The sequence below is a fragment of the Ammodytes marinus genome (genome assembly GCF_949987685.1).
Source record: "Ammodytes marinus genome assembly, chromosome: 20".
Taxonomy (NCBI): Eukaryota; Metazoa; Chordata; class Actinopteri; order Uranoscopiformes; family Ammodytidae; genus Ammodytes; species Ammodytes marinus.
The window spans coordinates 16,319,198-16,328,360 of record NC_137224.1 but is presented as its reverse complement, the minus strand read 5'-3'; positions in this window follow the sequence as shown (position 1 = coordinate 16,328,360).

The window sequence follows — 9,163 nt, the reverse complement described above, 5'->3', positions numbered from 1 at the left end:
CCACAGTGCACTAACACATCACCCCCAGCCCCTCCCCATGATGATGTTAGACTCTTTGACCAAATGAGCACTATTGTGCAGCAGATAGGACAGCAGTTGGCTGATAGCGTAATGTCCCACCTTAACACATCGAGCCCCAAAGCTGCTGCACACACAAGCCATGATGTGTCTTGCAATAACAAAGAGTCCTTCCAGAGCCACACACTAGATCAATCCAAAGTCCAGCTGGTCGCACAGAGAGGAGTTAAAGACCCACCTGCGTTTCGAGGGGAGAGCTCGGATAAACTGGATGTTGATGACTGGGAGGACTCGATGAAGAACTACATCAATAAAAGTGGCGTGCAGCTGGAACATCAGGCTGAGGAAATTCTCGTCCACCTGAGAGGCAAGGCAAAGGATGTGGTGAGATATGGGATAAGAAATGGTGAGATTGATGTTAAGCGTAATCCACATGCAATCTACAGGCTACTGCACAAACATTTTGGCTCAAGCCATTGCTCCCCTGTTCCGCTGGCTGACTTTTACTCCACTTTACCAAAGGGGGAGGAGGATCCATATGAATATTGGATAAGACTTAACAGAGCTGCTGACGATGCTGTAACTTCTCTCAAAGAGCAAGGCAAAGTATTCGACAACCCCAGTGTTGAAGTCACACGTATGTTCATCAGACACTGCCCCAACAGAGATTTAGCCCTTACCTTTAGGTCCAAGACGGTTGACAAATGGTCCACACGAGAGGTTCAAGAAGTGTTAGATGAATACCACCTTGAGAAAGGAGTAAGATGAACAAAGTCGAGGTTTGTCCTAACACTGCGCCTGTTTCAGACATCCCAGAACAAAAGCAAGCTGTGAGCCAAGACGCCGGTGCTCTGGAGAGGATGATTGGAATGCTGGAGAAAGTGTTGCTGCAGAGCCCTGGTTACACTCAAGCTAACAAGAGACCACAGAACAGGCTGCCAAGGATTGAGGGCTTGAATGAAATGCCATGCAAGCTATGTAAAGACGGCTCTCACTCTGCTCTCACACACTGTCGCGAGCACAGGCTGTGCTTTCTTTGTTACTCACCTGACCATTCACGTCGCAACTGCCCTGAGGGAAGACGCCCTCCTCCCCATGGTCAACAGGGAAACTAAATGATCTGCACATAGGGGAGGACAGTGTAGATCAAGTAAGTGAGCCTCCCACCTTGAATATGACAGAAATCAAAGATTATGACACCTTATGTGAGACCTACAGCAATATTTTGCCGTCACATAAAACAATGATTGTACAAGACTTGCAGAGACTCTCAAAAACTGACAGCCTATTCTACACAGATGTCACCACTGCTAATAATCTAGTCCTGAGAGCATTAGTGGACAGTGGTTCTATGGCATGCACTGTAAGTGTGGCAGCTGACAACAAACTTTCCCAGTCCATCCCCGACATGAAAAAGAAATCAGCTGAAGAGTTTGTCATTGTTGGTTGTGGGGGTAACCTTGTCACGCCTACCGCCATGTATGACCTCATAACATCAGTGTATGGCTATAAAGTGATAATACCAGTTCTGGTTGTGCCAGGCCAGACTGATGAAATGATTCTTGGCAGTAACTTAATTAAGTGGCTTATCTCACAGATGAAGGAGACAGTTGGTGAATTCACATCTCCTGTTGAAAACACTCAAGGTGATAATCTACCCCATTTAATGTCTCTGTTGTCTGACATGGATAAATGTGAAGCTGGAGCGACGCCGAACAGGATCGGCACGGCTAAACTTAAAAGATGTGTCACTTTACAGCCGATGTCTGAGCATTTAGTGTGGGCTAAGTTACCTGCTTCTGATGTATCTGCAGTGGGAAAAACAGTTGTCATTGAACCCACACAGTCCAAGGCCAGACCTGCACAAATTCTTGTGGGGAGAGTTGTGACTTCGTTGTCAGGAGAAGGCTGGGTTCCAGTGAAAATATTAAATCCAACTGAAAAGCCACTCACGCTTAAGAGAAATGCAAAGGTTGCCGATGTGTCCCCATGTCTCTCTGTGCAGGACTTACCGGAACCAGAGCACGTCCAATCCAGTGCGCAGCACACACACAGTTCACCTCCTAAAGCAAGGTCGGAGGAAGAAATATCACGCATCTTGAGCGACCTTGGCCTGCAAGATTTGGACCTTTTATCCTGTGAAGTCTCTCCGGAGTGGAAAGATAAACTGCTGTACATCATTGAACAGTATGAGAACATATTCTCGAGGCACAAAATGGACTGTGGTGAGGCAAAAGATTTTGTACATAGAATCCGTTTAATGGATGATAAGCCTTTCAGACTTCCATACAGACGAGTCCCACCCTGCCATTATGATAAGCTCCGCACTGCCATCAACGATATGAAGGAATTGGGGATAATTCGCAAGTCTCAGAGTGAATATGCATCTCCCCTCGTCCTGGTTGTCAAGTCAAATGGTGATCTCCGCATCTGTAATGACTTCAGGTGGTTGAACGCAAGAACTGTCAAAGACGCACATCCATTGCCTCATCAGACAGACACTCTCGCTGCACTCGGTGGAAATGTGTTCTTTTCAACAATGGACCTCACCTCCGGGTTCTACAATGTCAGGCTGCATGAGGATGACAAAAAATACACAGCGTTCTCTTCCCCCTTTGGTCTACATGAATATAACAGGATGCCTCAGGGTCTCACAAACAGCCCTGCTACTTTCATGCGAATGATGATGTCCATCTTTGGTGATGAGAATTTCACAAGCCTGTTATGTTACCTGGATGACCTAATGGTTTATGCTCCATCTGAACAGGTCGCACTCCAGCGGTTGCAGATGGTTTTCTCCCGCCTTTCGGCCAACAATTTGAAGCTTTCGCCTAAAAAGTGCCACTTTCTTCGCCGGTCTGTCAAGTTCCTGGGGCACATCATATGTGGAGATGGTGTTAAGACTGACCCGAGTAAAGTGCAGGCTATTAATGATGTGCAGGAAGCTGACCTGATGGAGCATAATGGAGAGACACCGTCTGCAAAGAAAATCAGATCCTTCTTAGGTATGGTCCTCTATTACCATCACTTTATTGAAGGTTGCTCTGCCAAAGCTAAGCCATTGTTCAGCCTCGTGGCTGAACCCGCTGCATCACCCAAAAGAGGAAGGGGAAATAAACCAAAGTTCAAAAAGGGCCCAGTTAGACTGTCGCCATCTGATTGGACTGACGAGTGTAGAGAAGCTTTCAGGGTTTTAAAGCGTGACCTTATGCACAGTGTTACACTAGCACATCCTGATTTTGACTCCCCATTTATCCTTGCTGTTGATGCCTCCTTTGATGGTTTAGGAGCTGTCCTCTCACAGGTGCCTCCTGATGGAAAGATTGCCAGACCTGTGGCATTTGCCAGCAAAACTCTCTCAAGCTCGCAGCTTAACTATCCAGCACACCGTCTTGAGTTTCTTGCTCTTAAATGGGCAGTCTGCGATAAATTTAGCCATTGGCTAAAAGGAGCTAAAAAGTTCTCAGTTTGGACGGATAATAATCCATTGACGTACATCTTAACTAAGCCTAAGTTAGATACATGTGAACAGAGATGGGTTTCAAAGCTTGCTGCTTACAGTTTTGACTTGAACTATGTCCCTGGCCCAAAGAATGTTGTCGCTGACGCACTAAGTAGAGAGCCATTTGTCCAGTCATGCATGAGCCACCGCCTTGTAAATGAGCCATATGCTTTGTTGCAGAATCAAGTCAGTGGGTTGTTGGATAGGACAGTACAAGATGCGTTCAGATGTACTACTAACTGTCAGATGGTTGTAGATCAGTCTGAGGAGGAAGCTGTTGTCACATCACCATCCTCTCATGGATCACTGTCTTCACAGGACGTCTCAGCTGTGTTGAATGCACATGACACTGGAGGTTTAAGCCAAGTCAGAGGCATTGGACCAGATATTCCCCAGCTCGCTCCTGTCGACCAAACTGCCTCTCTGCCAAGTAGTGAACTGGTAAATCTGCAGGAGCAGGATGATGTTCTGGGCAGAGCTCTCTTTTATGTCCAGCGTCACAGGAGGCCCAGTAGACGTGAACGTGCTGGTGAGCCTCGTGGTGTGCTGAAGCTGTTACGACATTGGCCCAAGCTCTCCGTAAAGAACGGTGTGTTGTACAAAGTGAAACGAGACAAACAAATGAACATGACAACTCACCAGTTCGTTGTCCCAAACGCCCTCAAGGCACAAGTCCTCAATGGTCTCCATGACTCCGCTGGTCATCAGGGGCAGGCTCGCACGCTCGCACTTGCCAGACAGAGATTCTTTTGGATAGGGATGGAGCAAGACGTTATCAATCATGTCAGAAACTGCTTTCGCTGTGTGGTTGGGAAAACTCCAGAGCCTAAAGACCGTGCCCCACTTGAAAGTATTTGCACCTCCGAGCCAATGGAGCTTGTATGTATTGATTTTTGGACTGCTGAGCACACTGACAAAAAAAGTGTTGACGTTTTGGTTGTCACGGATCATTTCTCTAAACTGGCACATGCTTTCCCATGCAAAAACCAATCAGCAAAGCAGGTTGCTCGTCGCCTTTGGAATGACTTCTTCTGCATCTATGGTTTCCCTAAACGCATTCATTCGGATCAAGGAGCCAATTTCGAGAGTCAACTCATTAAAGAGCTCCTAGAAGTGGCCGGTGTCCACAAGTCACATACCACCCCGTACCATCCCATGGGAAATGGAGTTGTGGAACGCTACAACAGGACTCTTGGGAACATGATCAGGGCCCTGCCTCCCCACTCAAAGGCTAAGTGGCCACAAATGCTGCAAATGCTGACATTCTGCTACAATTGCACTCAGCACGAAACAACTGGTTTTGCACCCTTCTTTCTTATGTTTGGCAGGATTCCCCGGTTACCAGTTGATGTTTTGTTCCAGCACGCCCTCCCCAGCAATGCTGTTGTTGGTCACAATGAGTTTGTCCTCCATTTGAGACGTGACCTCTCTGAAGCTGCACGCATCGCTCGGCAGAACAGTCGCACAGAGCAGGCTCGTCAGGCGAAAAACTACAACCGCAAGGCAAGAGGATCTCCTCTCACAGTTGGTGACAGAGTTTTACTTGCGAATCGTGGTGAGAGAGGGAAGAGGAAAGTAGCAGATAAGTGGGAATCCACAGTCTACGAAGTGACATCTGTAAAGCCTGGAATCAATGTCTACTGCATCAGGGACCCTGTGACATCAAGAGAGAAAGTTGTTCACAGAAACCTTCTACTCCCTGTGAGTTTTCTTCCTGCCGGAGATGATGATGAGTTGAGCTGCCCTTCTGTTGATGGAAGTGAACAATGTGAACCAGTCGTTGATGTTCAAGACAGTGTGACAAAGACACGTAACTGGCTACAGCAGATGGATGATGCAAGTGATGTGGAATCCATAGACAGCCAGCCTGATTCTCTTGTTACAGCTATGAGCGACTCACACTTGGAGGCCGAGCTTACTGTAACCCCACATACTGTGTACGAAGCTCCAGAGTCCTCTGATTCTGCTGTACAAGCTGAACAGTTGCCTTCTCTTGTACTACCGGCTGAAATTGTGGCTTCCCAGAATGCAGCCATCCCGCCCTCAGCTGTGGCAGATGAACAGTTCCCCTCCCCTGAACATGACACACAATCAGTCATACTCACACATGAACATACAGTTTGCACACAGCCACCACCCATTTGCACTAGGGCAGGTAGACGTGTTAAACTTCCAGACAGACTTATTTGTGAGATGAATGAACAGGTTGTGGATGATTCAGTATCAACAGCTGATTCTTTCTTTTCTTTTGTCAGAAACATGTTTTCGGGATAGTTTCTTGCAGTTGTTTTTTTACTCACGCTAGTGCTTGTCTATGGTGACTTATGGTTATCCCTGTGAAAGAGTTGAGTTTATTGTACGAGAGGTGTATACGGCATCTTTTTAGTCTATGTTTGTGAGGGGTCTGGCCAATCTCTTGCTGACATAATTCCATGTGGAAAGTTGTTGAACTGACTTTATGACTGTGAATATGCTCTTATGGGTAGCTACATGTATATATATTTTTTTTTTTCTTTCTCGTTATTGTGCCCCAATTTAGCAGGATTTAAGGGGGGTGTATGTAACATGGTTGGTTGAGTTCTTGTTTAAATCCAGCTAAAATGGTGCAACAGTGCCATCTACTGTCGTAAATGTGTACCTGCACGGAGTAGTTGGGTCATTAGGGCAATGCATTCTGGGGATTTTCCAAAGCCATTGAGAGAATTCCATGAGGTAATACGTGTGTTGAGTCTGTGCGCATATTTAATAATTAACTATATGAACTGTAGTTAGAAGTTGAGCTGTTTATGTAAAGTAGGAAAATATATATGTTAAAGATACGTTTCGCCATGTTTTTGCTTGTTTTCAAGTCGCCTTTTGTATGTTTTATTGGTCGGGAAAATTCCTGTTTTAAGCTAGCTCACGTTATGTGCCGTCTTTACAGTGAACACACTATTGTCCGTGCCCACGTTGATGACTCTCTCCGCTGTTTGTTCTATGAAATATGCAGGTATGTACAGTAGCTATGTGTTACTTTTGCAAGGTGTTTTAATATTGTGCAGCTCAAATATTGTCTGCTGGTTTGTTATATTAGTGTTTTATTGTCACTTTGTAATACATGTTAAGAGGTTACTAAAACTATGGTAATAGCAGGTTAATGCACTTATGTGAGCTCTGTGAAAAGAAGAATATATTTTTGTTATTATATAGGACATTTCTTTATTGTTTAAAAGAAGAGTGAGACTTCTGTTATGCTTTATTTATTTTATTTATGTGAACCAAATACCACTATACGATCACACTGTAATAGTTAAAAAGCCATTGAGAGAATTCCATGAGTGAACACACTATTGTCCGTGCCCACGTTGATGACTCTCTCCGCTGTTTGTTCTATGAAATATGCAGATGCAGAGCCATTAAAAACTGCTGTTGCCAAAACCTGGGTTCCGAGACGTTATTGTGCGAGAGACCGACCACAGAGGTCACACCAGCAGTAAAGTTTGTTCACGTTCTAAGCCCGAGATTTTTAAAACTATCGATGGCAAACTGATTGTGGAGGATGAATTTTTAAACTTCCTCGTCACTAAAATGAGGACACTTAGCCAAGACGAAATCGTTATGCTGACTTCTACTAACTTCTCGTCGGAGTGGATTGAGGAGTCTAAAAAGGTGCTCTTTGAAGTCTGTCCGAACACGACACAACGATGTGTTATGCACAAAGGTCCCCAGAAGGATGTTAATAACGTTAAGGCCTGCCTAAAGATTCTGAACGAATGTGGGGAAGATATTCCCAGATTTGTTTCTTATTATCTAGATGAGCTTCCTCCTGTCACGTTTAGCAGCATTGATGTTTCTGCCCTACTTGGCAGGATTGAACAGCTTAACAAGGAAGTATCCAGCATGAAAATGATTCTTGTAACTCAAGCAAGTATTAGTGATGACCTGCGGGTGCTAACAGCGGCTATAGCCGGTCCATATATGGACCGGCGGGTGGCTGTGCTAGAGAGGCCTAATGGATCACCTGCACCCGATATCACCGGTGATGTTCAGGAGGAAGAGCAGCTGGGTGTGCGCGCTCTGACATCGGAGTTTGCACCGGGAGCTACGGCAATGAATATCCCTCCACTAACTCTGACCCAGTCGCCTAAATGGAGCGAGGTTGTGAGAGACAGTCGGCGTGCTAAGCCGGGGCCGAATAACGCCAATGCCTCGGGGCATTCTCAGCCAAAACCCCGTCATTTGCGTGAACCTAACCTGCGTGAACCCAAGAGACGTGAGAGGAAGCAGATGGGAATAGTTGGAACTGGCGACGGGAGTAATATTCGAGTTGTCACAAGTTCAACCAAGTTGGTGAGTGTGTTCGCCACACGATTTGCTCCTGATATGGAAGCTGACACCTTACGTGACTATCTGACACATAAACTGGGCAGATCGGTGTCATGTCGGAGAATTGAATCAGCACGGGACAGATTCAGCTCTTTTCATATCATGGCTGAATGCAATGAAGTAGATGAGATGTACGATCCGCAGCTGTGGCCAGCAGGAATTTACGTTCGCCGTTACTATGAAGCCCGTCAGCCCCGTGTCGCATCAGCTGGTGGAGATCACGCAGCTGAGCGTGCCACTGGAGCCCAGCGCAAAGCCAATGCAGCTGTTCTGTCTCCTGGTGGCCGAAGCCTGGAGCCCACTACATCCAAAGACAATGGGCAAGTGAATCATGAGCAGTCTGTGTAGAAAATAAATCCCTATCATGAAGTTTCGAGTTGGGTCGTATAATGCGCGTGGCCTCCGTCTTGGACACAGTCCAGGGGATAGGTCACGTCGTTTTATTGTAGATGAACTTCTTGGGTTCTGTGATGTTTTGTGTGTTCAAGAGACTTTCTTAGCCAAACAGGATTTGGAAGGTCTAAATGCATTACATAATGAATTTTATGGGGTAGGAGAATCTACTACTGATCTAACTACTAAAATTGTCCGAGGTAGGATACCCGGGGGTGTAGCTATCCTCTGGAATAAGAAATATGATCCACTTATTTCAGTGGTAAGATTGGGAGTGGATTGGGCTATTGGTATAGAGTTTAATTGTCATGATACAAAGTTTATCCTCATAAACATATACACTCCTTATGAGTGTTATGTCAATGAAGCAGAATATCTTAATCGATTAGCATTTCTTGGCTCTTTTATTCAAGATAATGCCTCAACCTGTATTTTCATTGTAGGAGACATGAATGCTGACATCTCTGATATGAATTCTCTCTTTGCTAGACATCTAATTCATTTTTGCTCTGATGCTGGTTTAGTACTCTCAAGCAAGGTTTTCCTGCCTGCTGATAGTTACACTCACATCAGTGAAGCATGGCATTCTACCTCATGGTTAGATCACTGTGTTGGTACAACTGATGCTCATGACTCAGTGGATGCCATGGAGATTCATTATGAGTTTGCAAATGCTGATCATATACCATTTTCTTTGTCTGTGAATGTTGAGAAGCTACCCGCTTTGTCTACTGTGGCTAGTAGCATCAACACAGGGAGACTGGATTGGTCTAAGCTAACTGAAGGAGATGTCCAGAATTATTTAATTAATACTGATAGGTTGCTGGGAAACATTTCATTGCCTAAAGATGCCATACAATGTTGTGATATTAACTGTAAAAATTC